This window comes from Chenopodium album, chromosome 18, assembly GCF_948465745.1.
Source record: "Chenopodium album chromosome 18, dcCheAlbu1.1, whole genome shotgun sequence".
Lineage (NCBI taxonomy): Eukaryota > Viridiplantae > Streptophyta > Magnoliopsida > Caryophyllales > Amaranthaceae > Chenopodium > Chenopodium album.
Window position 1 is genome coordinate 20,068,547 of NC_137851.1, and position 21,693 is coordinate 20,090,239.

General features: G+C 37.1%; 1 long non-coding RNA gene and 1 other non-coding gene across 2 annotated transcripts; one reads left to right on the forward strand and one right to left on the reverse strand.

Annotated features, from left to right (window-relative positions):
- Positions 1–10,944: 10,944 nt before the first annotated feature.
- LOC145590601 (uncharacterized) lies at positions 10,945–16,560 on the forward strand. The gene is made up of 4 exons (XR_014102104.1): positions 10,945–11,309; positions 11,393–11,434; positions 11,524–11,602; positions 16,167–16,560. It is a non-coding gene; the product is annotated as an uncharacterized LOC145590601 (long non-coding RNA).
- A 1,408-nt stretch (positions 16,561–17,968) lies between these two features.
- On the reverse strand, positions 17,969–18,074 carry LOC145593345 (small nucleolar RNA R71). Its single transcript, XR_014102688.1, has one exon. It is a non-coding gene; the product is annotated as a small nucleolar RNA R71 (small nucleolar RNA).
- Between the last annotated feature and the right edge of the window lie 3,619 nt (positions 18,075–21,693).

Genomic DNA, 21,693 nt, shown 5'->3' on the forward strand with positions numbered 1-21,693 from the left:
TGAGAAACGCGTATCTTGCATCCATCGAGTACACGTCTCTGGGGTATCCGATTTGTTACTGCATTTGTATTTTTGTTGTGATGATCCTCCGCAAGCTAGGGAACACCATCAAAGATTGCTCTTCTTGTAGCGATCTTGTGTTGTTTTGTGACCATCTTCCGCAAGCCAGGGAACATAGTCGAAGATAACTTTGCTTGTAGCCATCTTCCGCTTTTATGATAACTTCCATCGTCGAAGGTGACTCTGCTTGTAGTCATCTTCAGTTGTTTTTGACAACTCTCCACATTCTAGGGAATGTCGTCGAATACCATTCATCTTGTAACGATCCTTAGTTTTGCGTGATAACTTTCTTAGGAAAGTTATCGAAGATCACTGCTTGGTGATCCTCAGTTTGTTGGTGGTTTGTTGTAATGCTTGTTGTGCTGTTACTTTGGGAGTGATGACAATCCTCTCTTCATTAGGAGTACTTGCCTACACAAGTCTTAAACGATGTACGACAATTCAATTTAAGGAAAGTTGTCAATGCTACGTAACAATCCATCATAGGAAATGTTGCCACGATGAAGTGACAATCCGTATCTCGGAAATTATGCCAAAATCCAATTTTGGGAAAAGTTGCCAATGCTTCGTAGAAATCTGTCATAAGAACCTTGGAAATTTGCCAATATTATGCGACAATCCTTTTGGGAAAATATTGCCACAATTGACAATCAGCATCTTGGAACATTTGCAAATATGAGTCGATCGACAATCGCCTTCGGGAAAATTTTCCACTTAATGAAATGAATGACAATCCTTGTTGGGGAACCTTTGCTAAAATTTTTAAGATAAATAGAGACCTAAGATAATACTTTGGGAAATTTTGCCATAACTAGGTGTATGACAATCCAATCTCGGAAAATTTGCCAAGGTTTCTATGAATATATGACAATCCGAACTTGGAAAAATTTGCCAAACGGAGAAGGAGTATAACAATCCACGCATGGAAACATTGCCAGAGGTGACAATCCAATCTTGGAAAAATTTTCGAAGATTTGATGAACGTATGACAATCCGAGCTCGGAAAAACTTGCCAAATAGAGGAGGAGCACGACAATCCACACTTGGAAACTTTGCCAGTTTTGAGATGACAATTCGGTCTTGGAAAATTGTCGCATAGGTGATGTGCTTGCTTTTGGACCAATTCCTTGTTTCTTGTAATGAGCCAATGTTTAGGCGCTTAAGCTAAGTGAGATGATCACCGTCAGACCGATCATTGATTGCGATTGAAATCGAGCCGACTACTAATCATGTCAATTTGCTTATAGGGGCTAACTGGCGTACCAAGGAACACAATCAATCAATATGACCGTCGGCAGGCCGATCGGCAATCAAATATGATTGTAATCAAGCTGACTCCTATACCTGCATCTATATTTTGGACTATAGGACTTTGCTCATGCTTTTAGGGTTGACCCAAGTTTTGGCGTACTTGACTCATTGTGATTGTTTTGACTCAATGTGATTGACTGACTTGAGGTTGACTCAATGTGTTTTGACACGACATGACTCAATGTGCATGACTCATGTGTGCATTGTAATGTGATTGTGTGACTTGAAAATGAAAAAAAAGCGAAGATTAAAATTTTCCGTCATTTTTTTGGAGGGTATCGACTTTCTCCCGAAAAAGAAAGACGCAAAAAAGGATCAAAGCGAGTGTTTTGAGCGTTTGATGGTGCATGTTTAATGAGCTTAGTCAATGTATGCGTTGATGTTGTATCTCATAGTGTAAGTATTAATTCATCCTAGGTTATCTCAATTGTTGACTCGATGATGAAAGTATATGGGTAACTTAGGCGCGGAGGCTAAGTACTTCATACTTTGTGATGCAATGATGATTACAAGTGATGAGTTATTTTGATATGACAAGGCATGCATGCTTCAACGTTGTGTTAAGATTTCATGACAAAGGGTTCCTAAAGGAAGGTTTATTTGGTCATGTATTTGTGATGTGTGTGGAAGTGACATTAAGGTTAGGCCGCAAAGGCTAACGGTGTGGAAATATATTAGAAAGAGTCAAATAATGGTGACTCTTAGGCTGGGTAGGCTAATGATGTAAGGATTAAGCCCCCAAGTCTAGCTCTAAGTGGATAGGGATGAATATTGGAGATCCCTTGATATGATCATGTATGAATGTGAATGTTAATGCATTTTTATTACGGCCGCACCTCATTGTGAAGTTGCCTACTTATCCGTTAGGAATCTGGCCGAAAGTAGCTCTAGCCGAACCTCGCACAAGTGTGTGTATACCTCAAAGAGGTCTTTGAAGGGTTGTAACGTGGTTAGGCTAAAGGTTGAAGAAGAAGGGGATAAAGGCTCAAGACCCTAGATAAGCCCCCAAGGTGTGCAACCTTGCTTTTGAATCTTTATATTTTTATGCTTGAGATTTCTCACTTTTGGACTCTCTTTTGTTTATATTTTTGCTCTTTTTTTTTTTTTTTTGCTTTTGCATTTTTTTTTTGATAAGTGTGGGAAATCCCAATCATGCGGTCTATCACTCACTTGGCATTCATATTTCTCAGGCACGGTACCGAGCACTCGATAAGAGACGCAATCAGAGACGTTTTCATATCAAAGACATGTTCATATCAATGACATTGGAACACTTGCCCTTTTGCACACTATTATTATTTTTTTGCTTTTTAGAATTTTTGAGATATAGGTAAAATCACTCAAGCTTTCGTATTTAGAATTTGCATAAGTTTCACACTATCCCTTCCCAAGGTTAGGTAGATGTAGGTTGAAAAAAAAGGTCTATCGTTAGACGAGGCTCAAAGTGGTTTATCAAGAAACGATTTATATTTAAAAGGGTGAAAGTGATATGATATGGCTACAAGGGTGCCTCGAATCATTAGTATACCTTGTGCTTAGTTCAGCGGGGTTTTTTTTTTTTTTTGATGCAATGCAATGATCATATGTAAAGAAATAAATGCTCATTTTATTTAAAAAGTGAAAAGAGAAAAAACCTACAAAATAAAATCTAAGGAAAATAAAAGGTCTATACTAGACTTATTGGGGAAAGAAGGAATAAAGAAAAAGAGGTCACAAAATCATGTCGTTGAATCTCGCCTTGTGTCTTTTGCTTTATCATCAATCGGTCTTCTTGCTAGCTAGAGGCAACGAGATCTTGTTTGCTTCTATGAGATCTTGAATGAGATTTTGAGATCTGTAACATTCATCCGTGGTATGACCATTTCCGTGATGGTACTTGCAATAAGAGTTGGGATTCCATCTCGAACATCACTTTTCCGGAGTTGGATCTTCAGTAGGGCTAATAGGTTTGGTTAATCCTCAATCATGGAGACGATCGAAAGCGGCATCATAGGCCATTCCAATGGGTATAAACTCTCTTTTTGGTTTCTTTTTAGATCCTTGTTTATTCATGGCTAAGACATCGTTAAGGTCAAAGGTACTGACGTTGTTACTAGAGTAGGTGTTTTCGGAAGAAGAAGGGTTGTCGTTCTTTTTTCCTTTCCAGCCATTGTTGTTACTATTGTTAGTACCTTTCTGTTTTGCAAGGTCATCTTCAATGTCAATGCCTATGTCATAGACAACCTTGAAAGTATTCAAGTTATGTTGATATTTCAAGTGCTTTGAATACTTTTCTTTGAGGTTCTTGATGAACATCCTTACAGACTGCTTTTCAGTAGGAACCTCTACCATATTAGCGGAAGTCTCCCTCCACTTGTTGAAGAAAAAGGTAAATCTTTCGTTTTCTTTTTGCTTTAGCATCTCAGTTGTCTATGGTCCGTGTCGACTTGGACGTTGCATTTGTATTTATCTATGAAAGCGTTTATTATGGCGTCCCAAGAAGAGGTCTCCTTCTTTTCAAGGGAAAAGAACCATTGTTGACAAACGGTTTCTAAAGATAGTGAAAACCCCACAACATGGAATGCTTTCCTATCAATTTCCTTAATATTCATTATAGTTTCGAAAGCTCTTAAATGAAAGTAAGGGTTGTCAGTTTGTTTGAATATAGGGATGTCATTGGCATTGAACTTCTGCGGAAGAAGTTCCATGTCCACTAAGACCCCTTGTGAGCTAATTCCCTGGAACCTATAGTCATTGGAGAGCTTGCTCAAGCTTTTCTCCATTCGCTCCATTTGTTGTTGTTTCGCAGGGTCATTGACTTGAAGAGCAAGGGTCTTCATCATCTCGGTCAGACTAGCAAGGTTTTGCCTAAGCTCATCAACCTCTTGTTGGGTTTCCATTGGTATGAACTTTTTTCTGTGTCTGATGGGCTTATCAAAGAGTAGATTTTGAATGAATGTGTTGTCCTTAATTAAGCGCCCTTCTCTTCTTGACTAAGTACTGTGGAAAAGGGATTCATGGATGTTTATTATTAATTATTTGACTCTAACTCTGTTCAACATGCATATAAAAGATCATGGAAGAATGAGGAGAATGATATGTATGGAGAAAACATGTAAGAAGAAGGAATGTGAATGTAGAAAGTGTTTAAGAAGGAAAGTGTGAGATATGTATGGAAAGGTGATGTAGATGGAAAGATATGGAAAATGATCTCAATTAGGAACAACCAACATACTCAACTCACTCTCGTGCAATTAAGCATGATAATTATCCTACTAAACTAATTCACTCTCGTACAACTAGCCTAGATTAGGTATAGATGAATTTAGACTCTCAAACAACTCACTTTCGCACAATTGATTGAAAGCACAATTAAGAACATAGAATCAATTAGCTAGAAAGATTCTAATCCATATAAGTATCATCCATTCACAATAATCAAGAATCGATTGCATACAAATCACAATCAATTATTCAATTCATCAACATAACCTTTATCCATTTCCCTAGAATAAAATCTAAGTTAACATGATAAAGATGAACATTAAAAATAAGGTAAAACTTGAATTAAAGCTAGAAACAAACAACTAATCTAATTAACAACTCTAATCAACAAGCAAATAAACAAAAATAAGAAATAAAGGAAAGCAATAAAGATGAGAGAAAATTAGGAAGACTAATTGAATATATGAGAAGAAAATCCACAAATTGCTTCTTCAACCTCTCAAAACTCCATAAAAAATCCAAGTTTTCTCTCTTCAAAACTACTCCTAAACTAGAGAGAGAGAATCCTAATCTAACCCTAATAGAGAGAAAATAAAAGAGGCTAAATTAATCTAATTTAGGGTGAATTATTGTTAAAAGAGTATTATGAAAGGAATAGTGTCCTTCGAACAAGTGTATTATTCCGATAAGGGGTTCGGAATTATTAGAAAGTTAATTTTTCAGTGAGGTCAAGTGATCGGAATGCGTGGGTGAAGGCCGCTTCCGATCAGTAATATTAATGCATAATTAATATTACATCTTAATCTTGATTGAACCCTTCGGGTCACACCCAAGAAACTAACGAGCCGAAGCGACGAATTAATTAGGAATTAAGTAATAAGTCGACCGAGTAATTAATATTTAGACGTCGGAAATTCGAGCTTGGAGCGTCGAAACCGAGCGTCGGAAGTCGAGTCGAAAATAGTAAAAGACGAGACGTGAAAATAATAATAAATCAACAATGACCAAAATACCCCTAGCATCGGAATGTCCCAAGCAAACCGAGTGCTAGGGGCATATGGCCTGGCTAGCATGCGCACCAAGCCGAGCCTAGGCTGGCTGGTGCGTGCTAGCGCACCAATGCTAGCATTGCTGGGCGCTGCCTTGTGCGTGCCATTGGCTAGCAGCCATGCCGCAGCAGCAAGCCCAGCAGCTAGCACGCTAGGCGCGCCAGTCCGCAGCAGCTAGCAGCAGCATGGCTGGGCCATTGCGTGCTGCCTAGCAAGCTGGGCCTCGGCCTAGCATCCCGCAAGCAATGCATGGCTTGCTGGCTGAAGCATGGACAGCAGCGCAAGGCAGCCCACCTTGGGTGCCTTGATGCCCAAGTGTAGGTGCCATGTGGCGCAAGGTGAGAGGGTAGTGAGGTGTTGTGTTGGCCGGTTTTGGGAGAGGGAATGGGGAGCAAGTTTGGTCCCTCCCCCTTCCAAATGGTCCTCACCTAACCTCTCATATGAGCTTGCCACTTGTTGATTTATTACTAGTTTGATTATTAATTTTATCTTACTTTAAAATAAAATGGGAAAATCAAATTCTCCCACATTGATGGGAGAGCTTTTCACACTCATGATTTTCCCTATACATACCCAAGTTGGGGTATTGGAAAAATCACTTGAGTAAGAGTTGAAAAAGGCATCACTAGTAGTGAAAACCTTTGAACTCAAGAGTTTAAAAAAGCATCACCATTGTGAAAACCTTAGAACTCAATTACTCGGGTTTCGGTCGGGCCTTGCTAACTCTAAGGCATTGGACCTAGTCGGTGTTCGAGTTGTGGGTGGACTTCCGTTGGAGGTCGTCGTATTTTCGAGGCTAGCTTTCGAAGTAAGAGCCCCTCGAGGTTGGGCGAAGCACACGTCAAAGGTATAATTATTATCTTAATCTTGTCATTAAGTTAATTATGTTTATGGTTTTATTTATTGCGAGTGCGGTCTTGGTTTTGGGTTTGTTTCCGCGGTGAGTCGGACTCACCAAACCCCAACATATTAAACCCCAAAGGGTATTTATATACAAGCTAATAAAATAAAAGATAAATAAAACTAATTAAAATAAAATAATTAAATAACAAAACTAAAAATAAAAAGATAATAAAAAGGAAAAACAAAGCAAAACCCACGAAATACAAATCAGATCCCAAGTTCCTCTTCTTTTCGTGGCTACTCTTAATCACTTCAATCACAACCGCACATCCACCATCATCATCAATCATCACCGTCGATCACACACCCAAAAGACCGCGCCCGCAGAAGACTAAGCCGCGCCCGCGGTGGCCTGAGCCATCTCCTCGGCATCTCCCGTTTCAAATGCTAAGCTCCAAAATAGGCTGTCCGCGCCCGCGGTGGCAGAGGTCGCGCCCGCGGTTGTCTGGATTGCTGTTTGGTGATGCGGGGTAGCTGTGAGAATGAGTGGCTGTTGTAATTAATGGTGGTGAGATGGAGGTCGCAGGTGGTTTTCGGTTTGGGAGTGTAGAGATGGTGGGTGACAGTGGTAAATGGGTTGGCGGCTGGGACTTGGTTGTCCGCGCAGTACGGCGCTGCTGATTGCGGCTGCTGCGAGATGGTTAATTGGAGGTGAATTTGTTGACGGTCGCTAGGAGCAGAGGTGGTGCGGTGGCCGGTGTGGCTATGCTCCCAGGTGGGTGGTGCGAAAGGGTGAGTTCAGGGGCTGCTCTGTTGCTGATGTTTGGTGGTTTGGGCGGTTATTGACTGTGGCTGGTGCTGGTGAATTCGGTGATTTTGAGTGTGGGAATGCGTGGCTGGGAGTTGCGGTGGCTGGTGGTTAAAATTGGTTGTAGGTTGGTGGTGTAGTAGGGAGCAGAGGAGGTTGTTTTAGTTGAGTGATGTTTGCTGGTGATAGCAAGTGAGGTAGCAGGGGAGGTGATGAGGAAAGTGTGTGGTGTAGGTTTAGGTGATGGTGTGGTGAAGGAAGGGCAGCAACTTTGGGGCTTGAAAGCTAGTAGGAACTTTGTTGAACATAATTGACTCGGGTCCCGAACTTCCAATGCAAACCAAGTGCCTTGACCCGAATACTCCTACAAACAAAACCAAACACGAGGGTAGATCGACATATTAAATAAAAATAAAAATAAAGTAAAACAAAGTAAAATAAAATGCTAAACTAAAATAAAATAAGGGTAAAATTAAAATAAAATAAAATATTAAAACTAAAAGAAATAATAAAATCAAATGAAATTAAATAAAATAAAGAAAACAAACCTGAAAATAAAAGAAAATAAAAGGAGGAAAACGAGAAGAAAAATATTAACAAGAACCTAGACTAAGAACATCATAAATTAAGAATTACAAAATAAATTACGAAAATAAACTAAAAACTATTAAAAACTACTAAAATACACAAATTAAGAGACAAAAGACGAGAATAAGAAAATAATATAAATGAAGGATTAAAACGAGGAAATTTATTGGAAAATAAGCCGGAAAACGACTCTAAAAACACCCCTAAAAGTGACGTAAAAGTCACTTATCACTGCTTCATCTTTAAAACCTCCTAATATATTTACATATATAGATAACAAACTAGAAGAAATACAGCAGCAACATGAGCAAATTCAGAAGGAAATGCAAGAAATGAGAGCCCAACGACCACCAATAGAAGAAGAAAAAAAAGCAGCAAACAGAAAAGAAGAAGATGAAGCTAAAAGAGACGCATATTTTCATGTAATGCTCCTACACGGTCCTCCGCTATCAAAGTTTCCAGAGGTGCATACCGAACGCGACGATGATTAAATTAGGCCACATCCCAACTTATGAAAAAGAAACATTGCAATTTATCTTCCTTTAAAGTCTGTAAATTTTAATATGTTTAATAGCTTAATTAGAAGATTTGTAATAAAACTCAGATATCACGCTATAGTTCTATGTTGTTAGATAGTTTATTGTTACTTACTTGAATTTCAATTTAACAATGTTAGTTAGCTTCTAACATCAACCATTAGTATAACTAAGATTAATTTCCTCAGCTAACGTCTAATACAAAATCATAGAAGCAAGATGCACAAATACTTAACCATAATAACATTCCATTAAAGTTGCTATTACCAACTCCGAAATGATTATGCACAAATATTTCTCTATTCAATTTTGTATTAACAATAACCCACTATTTAAAAGCAATATGTAGATATACTCCCAACCGCAACCTCTTCCTTTCATAGAGTGTTACTCGTAATTAGATTCTAACGTCTAACATCAGTATAATTTAGATTAATTGCCACGGTTCTAGGGTAATAAAAAAATTATATGCAGTAAAATTGCACAGACAATTAATCATAATGTATTTCTATTATACTTAAAAGCAATTACAGTCTCATCTAAAGTACATTTCCAACATAGGTTAGAAACTTAACTTAGTTAACTAGTAACCTCAATAAAAAAAATTAATTCACATAAACCCCTAAAATACCTACACTAATCTACTCAAAAAGCCTTTTGATTTCAATACTCTACAACAAGCTAAACCTTAATTATTATAACAAGATTTCACATTAAAAACATAATCGGTTACATCTTATCAAGTAGTCTACAATTCATGTAGCTTACAAAGCAAACTATGCTGTTACAGTTTACAAATTACCTTGCACTAGGGGGGAGAGGTTAGAGGATGAACGGCCTGGTAGAATAGAGAGAGAATTGAACGAAGAATTTAGAAAGAGAAAATGAAAAGGGACTTTCGAGGAGAGAGAAAATTTAGGGGTTTTCATACATAGAAGTTGGGGAACACCTATAAGGAACCGCTAACCCCAAAACAAGTTAAAATTTTGAATTTTGGAAAACCATCCACCATTGGCTTCAATTTTTTTTTAAAGGAAATTAGATTTCTTATTCCATGGATATTACCAGGAACACCAATGGACGGTTCCAATTAAATTTACGAGCCAAAGTTTTTGGGGGTAGATAATTAACTAAATTTACACAAAATTCAAAAGTTTGGTTCTTTTAACACATGTCAAGGTTATAGTGTAATGTGTTGTACGTTATGTTTTACGTAACTGGCGTCGAGGCTATGTGTTACCTTTGGATGTTATATACGTGCAAATTGCATTGTCATATGTTAGTGGAAAGGGCATGTTAATGGTATAGCAACATGCTAGTTGTTTCTACGTCATTGACATTGATAATCTTATGAGCCATAAATTAGTATACGTACATGTTGACAATTATTACGTGTCACATGCTCCTACTACATATACATGTTGCATGTGTTGCGGTTATAGTATATATACAGTGGATTCACCTATACACATATGTGTATCTATTCTACATGTTAATAGCAATATAATATAAAGTTCAAGTATATCTGAAACATAAAGCTTTCCCCCGCTGAGTATTAATTTAAAATGCGTATCATTTTTATTGATCTTCTTCCCTCGTATGTGTTACGGTGATAAAATATAAGTTACTGATATCTTCTCATTTGAATGACCACCACTAATATATGCTGGTAGCTACCACTTTTGTTATAATACGTACATAATGTGTACTGACAAAAGCCTTATACGAAATTGGATATATCCATGTAGTTTATATATCCCCCCACCCACCCCATCCCATAGATCAATTTTGAAAGAGAGACAACAAAAATCAGATGAACTAAGGGCTCATTGGTGATGTACAAGTGTTTATGTGGAAGGCACCAATAACAATAGTTACTTTTCATGCAGTAGAAATTGCATTTCATGCTGTTGCAGCTAAAATAGGTGCACAAGGATGCATGTAAGAATATGTGGTTATTACTTCCTTCGTTCTTTTTACTTAACCTATTTTATTTATTACGTTTGCCAATGCAGATTGTTAACCATCAATAACTTTGATTCTGTAGAAAAATATAAAAGTTACTCCCTCTGTTTTTTTTTATTTGCATCACTTTTCTTATATGAGAGTTTTTTTTTTATTTGCATCACTTCTATATATAGTAACTTTACACTATATTTTATAATTTTTCTCTCTTACTTTAAACAGTTAAACCCCACTCAAATTAATTTATCATTTCTCTCTCACACAGTCCACACTACTTTCTCACATACTTTCCCTTTCATGGTCCCACATTACTTTTACCATAATAAATTATTCATCCATTCACATTATTAATTTATTTTTCTAGCATTTGCAAGTGATGCAAATCCCTACCCATTAAAAAGGGGCAACTTGTCAAACATGAAAGTAATAGTGTTATGAGTGTGAAGTCAATGAAAAATACTGTTCATAACATTAGCAAAAAATGGAGAGTTTAACTGTTCATAAGGTTGGCAAAAAATTGGAGGTTGGCAAAAAATTGGAGAGTTTGGGTTTTATTTTGTTTCGTTTGTATTTCATTTCATTTGTTGTGTCACCAGATTACACTTCTCCCATTTTTCCTCCTTTCCATTCATTTTCCCCCCTTTCTCTTTCATGCTAATCCACTCATTTTCCCTTCTTTCTCTGACCAGCTCTCTCTACTCCCATTCTCACTCCCATTTCCATCTCATTTTCCAGCTCTTTTTTTTCTTTGTCTGACCAATTCTCACTCCTCCCATTCCCATTTTCATTCCCATCATCTTCTCTCTCTCATTATCTCCGACGTTAGGATGCAACCTGAATTAGAGGACGCCAGCGTTATTACGTTAGCTTCTTTCTGTCGAAGACTGAAGGGTGAAAAATACGGTGAAGCATTGGTTGAAGTTAAATCTAAACATCTAATTCATGGTATGGTTTTATTTTTTCATTTTCCCTTTTAATCTTCTATTTCAACCAATTATTGATTTCAATTTTATTGGCTGTATTATTAGGGGAAAGAGTCGACCTGAAAAAAAACCCACAAACCATTTGAGGTTCTTCACTAATTTACTTTTTTGATTTAATTTTTTTTTTCCCGTGGATGGGGTTTTGGAGTTTTATTTGTTTTCTATTCCTTTGATAGGATCATCATTATAAAATGCCTGAAGATGGTAATGTTTACTTTGACGTGGAAGATTTTGATGATGATCGCAACCTGGAAGGTATGTTTATACTCCAGCATGTTAGACTTTTAGGATTGTGTATGGTGCTGTTGCTCCATCTGCAATGTTTCAGAATCAAGAGAATTTGGTTTTCATTTTGTTCAACCTTTCTTGCCTGATGATGATTGGTGATTTAATTTTTAATAAAATTGCATTTAATTTTGTTTAATTGAATTATTACTATTATTATTGGGTGAATTATTATGGGAAGCCTGCATGGCCTAATGAACTTATTATTATTATTGTTGTTGTTGTTGCTGCTGCTGCTGTTTTGATTATTATTATTTTTATTTCTTAGTCTTAAATTGTTAGATCTGTTATCTAATTTTGTAATATACTTTCCATTACATATACATACATTACTAAATTGTTGAGAAGTCTAGCTTTGATTACGGTCTTGTTTGCTCCTATGGCGGTTGAATTGTGTTTTGGTTAATATTCTTAAATTAAAATTCATGCAGACTTTTTTTATTGTTTGATTTTCTCCTATGGTAGTTATTATTACATTGTAGAAAGTTCGAGCTGTAATCATAATCAAAACTTAAAATTCTTGTGAATTTTAAAGGTGTGATTATGTATGATACAAAAGGTTTTATTTTTACTTATTAATGGATATTCTAACTGTGTGGACTGTCACTCTTATGCATATGATGGAGAGATAGGTTTCCATTATGGGCTATGCTTATAAAGTGGGTTTTCCCCGTCAAAAGTGTAATTAACCACCATAATTATTAAGATATCTATACATGACTTACCTGAATCATTTAATTTTAAGGTTATTTATTTCTGTGCATGGTTTCTAAAGTTTTAATAAGTTTAAATTATGAATTACCATGAATAAAGAGAAGGGTGAAAAAAAAGTTTAAATCTCCATCAGTAGGGAAAAATAAAAAAATATAATTTAGCTTTACCAATTGTGTGCTAGGTTTTATAATTTTAGCTATTGAATTCTAAACATGCTAATTGATGGTATGGTTTTTATTTTTTTCATTTTTCATTTTCCCTTTTGTTTAGGGTAAAAATACCCTAGACACGTGGTCCAATCAGAGAGGGACACGTGTCCATCTTAGATGGGTCCAACGTGGACCACTCCTCTGTTGACACATGTCAGCCTCAGATAACAAGCATAATGGCGGCCTTCAGGGCCTTATTCCCAAGAACGCCACAAAGCGGTGCAGCCCATTAAGTCATCCTAACCTAATGAAGGGAACATTTCCCAAAAACCCTATAAATAGGAAGATTTCCCTCCATTTTGGGGAAACGATTCATTTATTACAACAACCTTACATTCTCCCACATCAGAGAAAATACCTGATCTCGGAATTCGAGAATATCTCTCTTTTACCTTTTTCCGCACCTTTTCATCTTCTACAACCAATACTAACTTGATCGTCGGAAGCGGAGCTCCTACCAACTGGAGTCTCCGTGTTTTGCAGGTATAAATCGCGCCGGACCAGTCCTGGTGACGTAACTTTCCCGAGGGATCAAAAAACACCCAAAATATTTGGCGCTGGCTATGGGGAGAGTACCTCTAAGATGGTTCAAGATTCTGTACCGCCACCTGAACCAAACCGGCCTACGGTCGTTAGGGAGGTCCATACGGACCACGATACATATAACGACTGTGAAGTCAAAACTTATGTGGCCCCTGATGGGTCACTCATTTCAAAGTGCATCCGTCCCAAGGATATACTAGAACGGAGCAACAACGAAGCTGGCCCCAGCAAGTCTACTGGACCACCGCGCTGGGAATACCCAGGCGGCAAGGGGTCAGGCTCCAGTCACCCGAGACGAACTCATGAAATACATGAAAAGTTTCAAGGGTGAAATTAAGGACCAGATCAACAAAAGGGCGACTGGCTCTAGCAAGGGTCAGACGGCTAAGAAGACTCCTCAAACTGAGAGGAGAAAGTCAGTCAGAGACACGCAACCTACTCCACATTCAAAGGAGAAGGTCACACCTGCCATTGATTGGTCCAAGATCTTTCTGCCTCAGACGGGCAAAAGGAAGGTCATCCGAGCTGTTCAGCCGAATGACATCAAGAAAACCTTCTTTGATGCTCAACACATCATTGAGCATAACAGGAGCCAGCAGCTGTCTGAGTCAGCCTCTACATCGAGCTTTCCAAACAGTTTCAAAAATACATTCAGAAGGAATTCTCAATCCTTGCATGAGAGCCATACAGGTGGCAAGTCCGTTAATACTGGCCCTCAGATGATTAGGACAGTCTCGTATGTGCCTCAGATGCCATACGGGAAGTATGTCCCACCATTCCTGCAGCCGGACCTCTTTGGAGGTCAGGCGGCGCATAATGTCCAGCCTCTGGACTGACAGCTGCGACTGCTTAGACTTGGTGAATAAACCACTGCGTTCACCAGGAAGATAATCGAGGCGGAACAGCTAACAAAGATAAAGATTGTCTTGGTTGGTGCCTATGATAGTACCACCAACCTTGAGGATCATCTCATGGCCTACACCAAGCTTATGCGCATGTAGGGGTTGGAAGACGCCATGTGGTGCCGATGCTTCCCGGCTACCTTGAAGGGTATAGCCCAATAATGGTTTGGCAACTTGCCAGCCGGATGCATTGATAGCTTCAGGAGGCTTGCCTTCCTGTTTCCTTCTAACTTCTCGATGAAAATCCCTACCAAGAAAACAAGTCTCGACTTGAGCACCATACGACAGGGAGAGAGAAAAGGACTCCGCTCCTACGTCAGGCGGTTCAATCTGGTTAGAATCCAAATACAAGGGCTGTCTAACGAGGTAGCTTACACATACTTCTTCAAGGGTCTGAAGGACGGGTCAACCTTTAAGTTTGACCTTGTTAGGAAGAGGGTCTTCACCCTCCAAGAGGCGTTGATGGAGGCGGAGAGCTTTATTCAAGCCACCGACCTCTGCTCGTTCAGCCATCAGTCAGACTCCAAAATGTCTGACAAGAAAAAAAAGAGCCAGTCTACTTAGCCGGCTCAGAAAGCTGAAGTGAGCAAAAAGAGAAAAGAAGTCTGGGCAGTTGATGAATATGATGAGCCAACCTAGAAGAAAAAGAAAGAATTCAAACCGTACGTACCAAGGTACGAGTTTAATAAAGACTTTTACTTCATCCTCATGGTGACAAAGGACCGGCTGACCATTGAGAAGCCGAATCCGATGAAGAGTTCTGTCCAGTCACGGAACAAAAATAAATACTGCCACTTCCATGAGGAAGTCGGCCATGACACCAACGATTGTTATAGCCTTAAGCGGACGTTGGACCGTTTGGCTGACAAGAGGATTTTGAAATCATACATCTTGAAGTCCAAAGCGACTATCAAGATGAATCCTGGATAGTCGTCTAAGACAGGTTTAACTTGCTAGTAGCTCTGACACTAACAAAGAGCCGGTCTACACCATAGCTGGCAGATTCGCGAGTGGTGGCCCGACCATCCGGGGCACCAGGGATCATCTAAAAAAATGATCCATGTTGTTGATGAGGGGCAGGCGTCTACTAGCGGTACTTTCCCAGACGTCCTCCTCACTTAGAAGGATCAGGCCAAAGTCTGTCGGCCGTATGACGACTTGGTTGTCATTGAATGTAAGGTAGCCAACCAACTGGTTAGTCAGATCCTTATAGACACGGGTAGCTCATCTGACCTCATCAGCTACAAGTGTCTGTCAACAGTCAGACAAATTGACTTACCCATCCGGCTGGGGGAGAAGGGAAAAGGGCGGCATATGATCGTCCGATTTTTGGTGGTTGAGGAGCTAACTGCCTACAACATTATTCTAGGCCGTCCTACTCTGAATGAATGCAAAGTCGTCATCATCCAAGCCCTCATGTTGCTAAAATATGAAGGGATGATGGCTCTGTTGGCTCCTTAAATGGGGATCAGAAGACGAGAAGGGAGTGCTATCTCTCATACGTCAAACCAATGGTTGCAGCAGCCGGTCATGGGAAGGAGCCAATAGACCTTGACGATGTCTAGGACTCTGACCCAGCACCACCAACAGCCGGAAAGAAAAGAAAAGCCGATCAGTTGGTGGAGGTGAAGAAGGAGAAGAAATAGCAATCACTGACCGGGGAACGGTTAGATGAACTCCGTCCCCAGCCGGCTGGCAATCACATTGATATTCCTCTAGATGACAGCCGTCCAAAGCGAATTGTTAAGGTGAGGACGGCTGCTTTTGAAAAGTTAGGTGCAGACTTGCACCTTTTGCTGAAGGAATTCAAAGACATTTTTGCCTTTGAAGTGGAAGAGATGACAGGCATCAGCCCGAATCTCGCTGTCTAAAAACTCGCCGTGGATCCAAAAAAGAAGCTCATTGATAAGCTCATATTCTATGTACTTTATTTTATCATTTAATATTATTTTAGAGTATAAAATATATATAATTATAATGCTTTGTTGTTTATTATGAGATTTAATATTGCAATACTCAATTAATTATATTAAGTGAATTATACTCATAATAAGCTGGTTTTAAGAATTAATCAATGATTTTGATTTCCCTTGTATTTTTAATGTTGTTTATATATGTTATTCAATTGATAATTATAATGAGCATAATCTATTTTTATTATTTTAGGGAAAGGAGCTCAAGTCAATGTTCATTAGTTAGAAGTGAAATAGAGCAAAAGAAAATTAAAACAAAGAAAGGCTCAAAAGGTTCCCCAGAATCCCACGAGCTACACTTCCACAACTAAATGAAAGTGGGTTGAAAACCCACTAACTCAAAAACCCACAAATACTAGAAGAATCGGCAGCAGCAAAATTGGAGTTTACTCTTTCTCTTTGTTTGATCAATTTCATTCTAAATTGCTATACTTTACTACGTTAGTATGTCAATTATGGAATTTTCATTATCAAACGAATTGGTTGTTCTTTTAATCTCCATGTCTGGCTCGATCTCCTTGTTCTAGGTTAGGGATGTAGTCTTTTATATTTCTATCAATGAATTGAATTATATTGTTTGGGTTTGATTTTTATGATGCAATTTGATAATCTTGTTTTATTTTGTATGATTAATCTGGCCAACTGATTGTATGTTTAAGGTATTGATTTATTAGCGGGAGTGAACTTTTAATACTAGTTCGTTGGAATATCAAGCGTCAAGTAGTATAATTTTAGGAATAGTTATACACTTGGGTGGTCTTATTGAATTCCTATTCTTAACTAGTTTATTTCAATTGTTGTGATCATGAGAGTAGACATAATGTTGATTTAAATATACGTTTTCTACCTTGGGAGAGGAGATAACATACTATTGGCAATTCGATCATTGTTAATTATATTTGTTCAAGCCTACAATTAGTTTAATTTCATTATAGAGAGTATTTGACGAAACCCGAAATCTAGAACTATTTTTCATTCTTGTTTGTCATTTTTATTACATTGCGACTTTAATCGTTTATAGCTTTAGTAGTACTTTTCTCATATTTCCGTCGTCTAAATAATATTTTAGTTTCTTAATTTGGTAATTGGGTAGACCTCCTTGTGGATACGATACCTTTCTCACCTTATATTTACAGTAATTGACCCGTACTCTTGCGGTAGATTTAGGTCCGACCAAGTTTTTGGCACCGTTGCCGGGGAGGCAATAATTCTATATCATACCATAGAAACTTTCGTATTAGTTTAAACTTTATTTTTATTTTTGCCAGTATTAGACCGTATTTTTTTCATTTATTTTTTTTTTCTGCTAGTTGTTTACTCTTTGTTTGTGTCGTTTAGAGTCTGAAAAAAAAATTCTATTATTGCTATACTTCTACTGCATACAACAACAGTTTACAGAAAAAATAAAATTCTGCCTATTTTAGTTTTCTGTTTCAGCAACATAGTCAACATTTTATTGCTATTTTATATTAGTGTATGCCACGTACTAATCGTTCTTTGATTCCTTTTGATCCAAAAATTGAAAGAACGTTGCATGCATTAAGGAGACTCCAGATTTCTAAACAAGAACCTTCAATTCCTAAATTGGAGTCGCTTTTCTCAGAAACTGAAAACATGGTAGAACCACCGGCTAAGATGTTACGTGAGTATGCAATGCCCGATGCTAGTTCAACCTTTGCAAGTATAGTAAGACCTTCTGTTCAAGCTAATAATTTTGAACTTAAGCCTGCTTTAATTCGTATTGTTCAGCAAGATCAGTTTGGGGGATCACCTATTGAATGTCCATTAGAACATTTTGCTAATTTTCTTGAAAAATGTGATACTATCAAGCTAAATGGGGTAGTGAAGATGCTATTAGACTTAGGTTGTTTTCATTTTCACTAAGAGATAAAGCAAGAAAATAGTTATCTTCAAAATCGTCTGATCCTTTTATTGCTTGGACTTCTTTATCTCAAGCTTTTCTGAATAAATTTTTCCCACCCGCTAAAACGGCTAAATTACGTATTTATATTACTAATTTCACTCAAAATGATTTAGAGTCATTGTATGAGTCTTGGGAAAGGTTTAAAGATTTGCAACATCAGTGTCCTCACCATGGAATACCTGAATGGCTACTTGTGCAAACTTTTTATAATGGCTTAAATCATTCTATTAGAAGTACTATAGATGTTGCAGCAGGTGGTGCTTTAATGAGTAAGACTACTGAAGAGGCTAATAAGTTATTAGAAGAAATTGCTTTTAATAATTATGGTTGTTCTAGTGAAAGATCAGTTGCTAAAAATAGTACAGCGATGTATGATGTGGATGGTATTAACATGTTGAATGCTAAGGTTGATAATTTGATTAAAATTTTCAGTAAACTGCGTAATATTAGTCTTATTTCTAGTCCTGGTTTGTCTTGTGATAATTGTGGGGGTGCACATGCTAGTAATGATTGTCCGAATTTTGAACAAGCTCAATATGTTTCTAATTATAATCGATCACAAAATGACCCCTACTCTAATACTTATAACCCTGGCTGGAAGAATCACCCTAATTTTTCTTGGAGAGATCAAGAAAACCAAGGTAATAACCTTAGACCACAAAACCCACTTGGTTTCCCTCAAAGACAACAACAACCACAACAAGAGAGACCATCATGGGAATGGGCTATTGAAGAACTTGCTAATGCTACTTTTGAGAGAATTATAAAATTGGAGAATAAGGTTGATAAATTAGCTAATTCAAACAAAAAATGTGGAAGTTCAGTTAGGCCAATTGGCTAATGCTATTAATTCTAGAAACCAAGAAAGTCTTCCTAGACAAACTGAGGTTAACCCTAAAGAGCAATGCAAAGTTGTAACCATAAGAAGTGGTAAAACCCTTGATGATGTAATTGTTCAAGCCAAGGTTGAACAAGTAATCGATGAAAATGCTGAAATTGAACCTAAAAAGCAACTTGAACTAGACAGTGATGATTCTAATCCTATTCCTGTTCCTGTTAAGCCTTATGTACCTCCCATTCCTTTTTCCCAAAGGCGTAAGCAAAATAAAGTGGATCATTAATTTGAAAATTTTCTTAAAATGTTTAAGCAATTGCAAGTTAATATTCCGTTTGGTGATGCATTGATGCAAATTCCTTCATATTCTAAATTTCTAAGAAATCATGTCTAAAAAGAGGAAATTGGAAGATTATGAAACTATTGCTTTGAGTGAAGAATGTAGTGCTGTAATTCAGAATAAGCTTCCTCCTAAATTAAAAGATCCTGGCAGCTTTTCTATTCCTTGCACTATTGGTGATGTTAATTTTTCTAAAGCTTTATGTGACTTAGGTGGAAGTGTTTCTCTAATGCCACTGTCTATTTACAAGAAGCTTGGTTTAAATGATTTAAAATGCACTACTATTTCTTTGCAACTTGCTGATAGGTCTGTTAAATATCCTCTAGTAGTAGAAAATGTGCTAATGAAAGTTGATGTGCTTGATGAATTAAATAAAGAAATGATGGATTCTATTTCTAAAGATACCCTTGAAGTGTGCCTAGCAAGTGTATGTATATCCCATAATAATGATATCGAGGTGTTTGAAATGGCCAATGCTTTAGAGGCATGCCCTCCATGGAAGAAAAGAAGTAATCAATTTGAGAAACTTGAGAAAGGTAATCCCCTTCCTCCTTTTAGTGTGCAAGCACCTACATTAGAGTTAAAACCTGTTTTATCACATCTAAAATATGCTTTTCTTGGTGAAAATGATTCCTTGCTTGTGACTGTAAATGCTTCACTATCTGATGAACAATTAGATAAACTTTTGCGTGTTTTAAGAGAAATGAAGAAAGCAATTAGTTGGACTATTTCTAATCTTAATGGAATAAGCCCATCTGTGTGTAAGATTTTGCTAGAAGAAGATTATAAACCTGTTGTTCAAAATCAAAGAAGATTAAAACCTAACATGCAAGAAGTAGTTAAGAAAGAAGTTTTAAAATGGTTAGATGCAGGAATAATTTATCCTATTTCTGACAGTTCTTGGATCAGTCCTATACAAGTAATACCTAAAAAAGGTGGAATGACTGTTGTGGCTAATGATAATAATGAATTAATTCCCACTAGAACAGTAACTGGTTGGAGAGTTTGCATAGATTGTCGAAAACTTAATAGTGTAACTCAAAAAGATCACTTTCCTTTGCCATTCTTAGATCAAATGTTAGAGAGAGTTGCTGGTTATGACTATTATTGTTTTCTTGATGGATATTCTAGTTTTAATCAAATTCCTGTTGCTCCTAATGATCAGGAGAAGACTACCTTTACCTGTCCTTATGGTACCTTTGCTTTTCGTCGTATGCCTTTCGGTTTATGTAATGCTCCAGCTACCTTCCAGCGTTGTATGGTGTCTATTTTTTCTGATCATATAGAGAAAATTATGGAAGTGTTTATGAATGATTTTTCTGTTTTTGGATCATCTTTCGATAATTGTCTAGCTAACCATTCCCTGATTTTGCAACGTTGTGAAGGGACTAATTTAGTTTTAAATTGGGAAAATTGCCATTTCATGGTACAAGAAGGTATAGTGCTTAGGCATAAAATTTCTGCAAAAGGCATTGAGGTAGATCGTGTGAAAATAGAAGTAATTGAAAAACTCCCACCTCCAATTAATGTTAAGGGAATTAGAAGTTTCTTAGGCCATGTGGGTTTTTATAGACGTTTCATTAAGGATTTTTCTAAGATTTCTAATCCCTTATGTGATTTGTTAAATAAAGATGCTCCCTTTGATTTTAACTCTAAATGTTTGCATGCATTTAATAAATTAAAGCAAGAGTTGATTTCAGCACCTATTGTGATAGCTCCAGATTGGAATTTTCCTTTTGAATTAATGTGTGACGCAAGTGATAATGCTCTTGGTGCTGTTTTAGGGTAGAGAAAAGATAAAAAGTTGCATGTAGTTTATTATGCTAGTAAAATGCTCAATGATGCTCAATTAAATTACACAACTATTGAAAAAGAAATGCTTGATGTTGTGTTTGCCATGGATAAATTTAGATCTTATCTTATAGGGTCTAAAGTAATTGTTTTCACAGATCACTCTGCTTTAAAATACTTGTTAAGTAAAGAGGAACCTAAGCCTATACTAATTCGTTGGATTCTTTTACTACAAGATTTTAATTTAGAAATTAAAGATGAAAAAAGCATTGAAAATCCTGTTGCAGATCATTTATCTAGATTGGAAATTGATAATAATTCTAAATTACCTATAAATGAAACATTTCCTGATGAACAATTGATGGCAATTGCTAGTATTCCTTGGTATGCCGATTTAGTAAACTATTTGGTAAGTGGTATAATTCCTTCGAATTTAAGCTATCATCAGAAAAGAAATTTTTATGGGATGCTAAACATTATTTTTGGGAAGAGCCTTTGTTGTATAAATTTTGTGCTGATAGTCTTATTAGAAGATGTGTGCCTGAGGAAGAATTTCATAACATATTGCTTCATTGTCATTCTTTAGAGTATGGTGGTCATTTCAGTACAAATAAGACAGTAGCTAAAGTTTGGAAATCTGGTTTTTATTGGCCTACTATGTATAAAGATGCTAGAGACTATGTTAGCAAATGTGATAGATGCTAACGAGTAGGTAACATATCTAAAAGAAATGAAATACCTATGAATATTATGCTTGAAGTTGAGTTGTTTGATGTGTGGGGAATTGATTTTATTGGTCCCTTTCCCTCTTCCCATAACAATATATACAT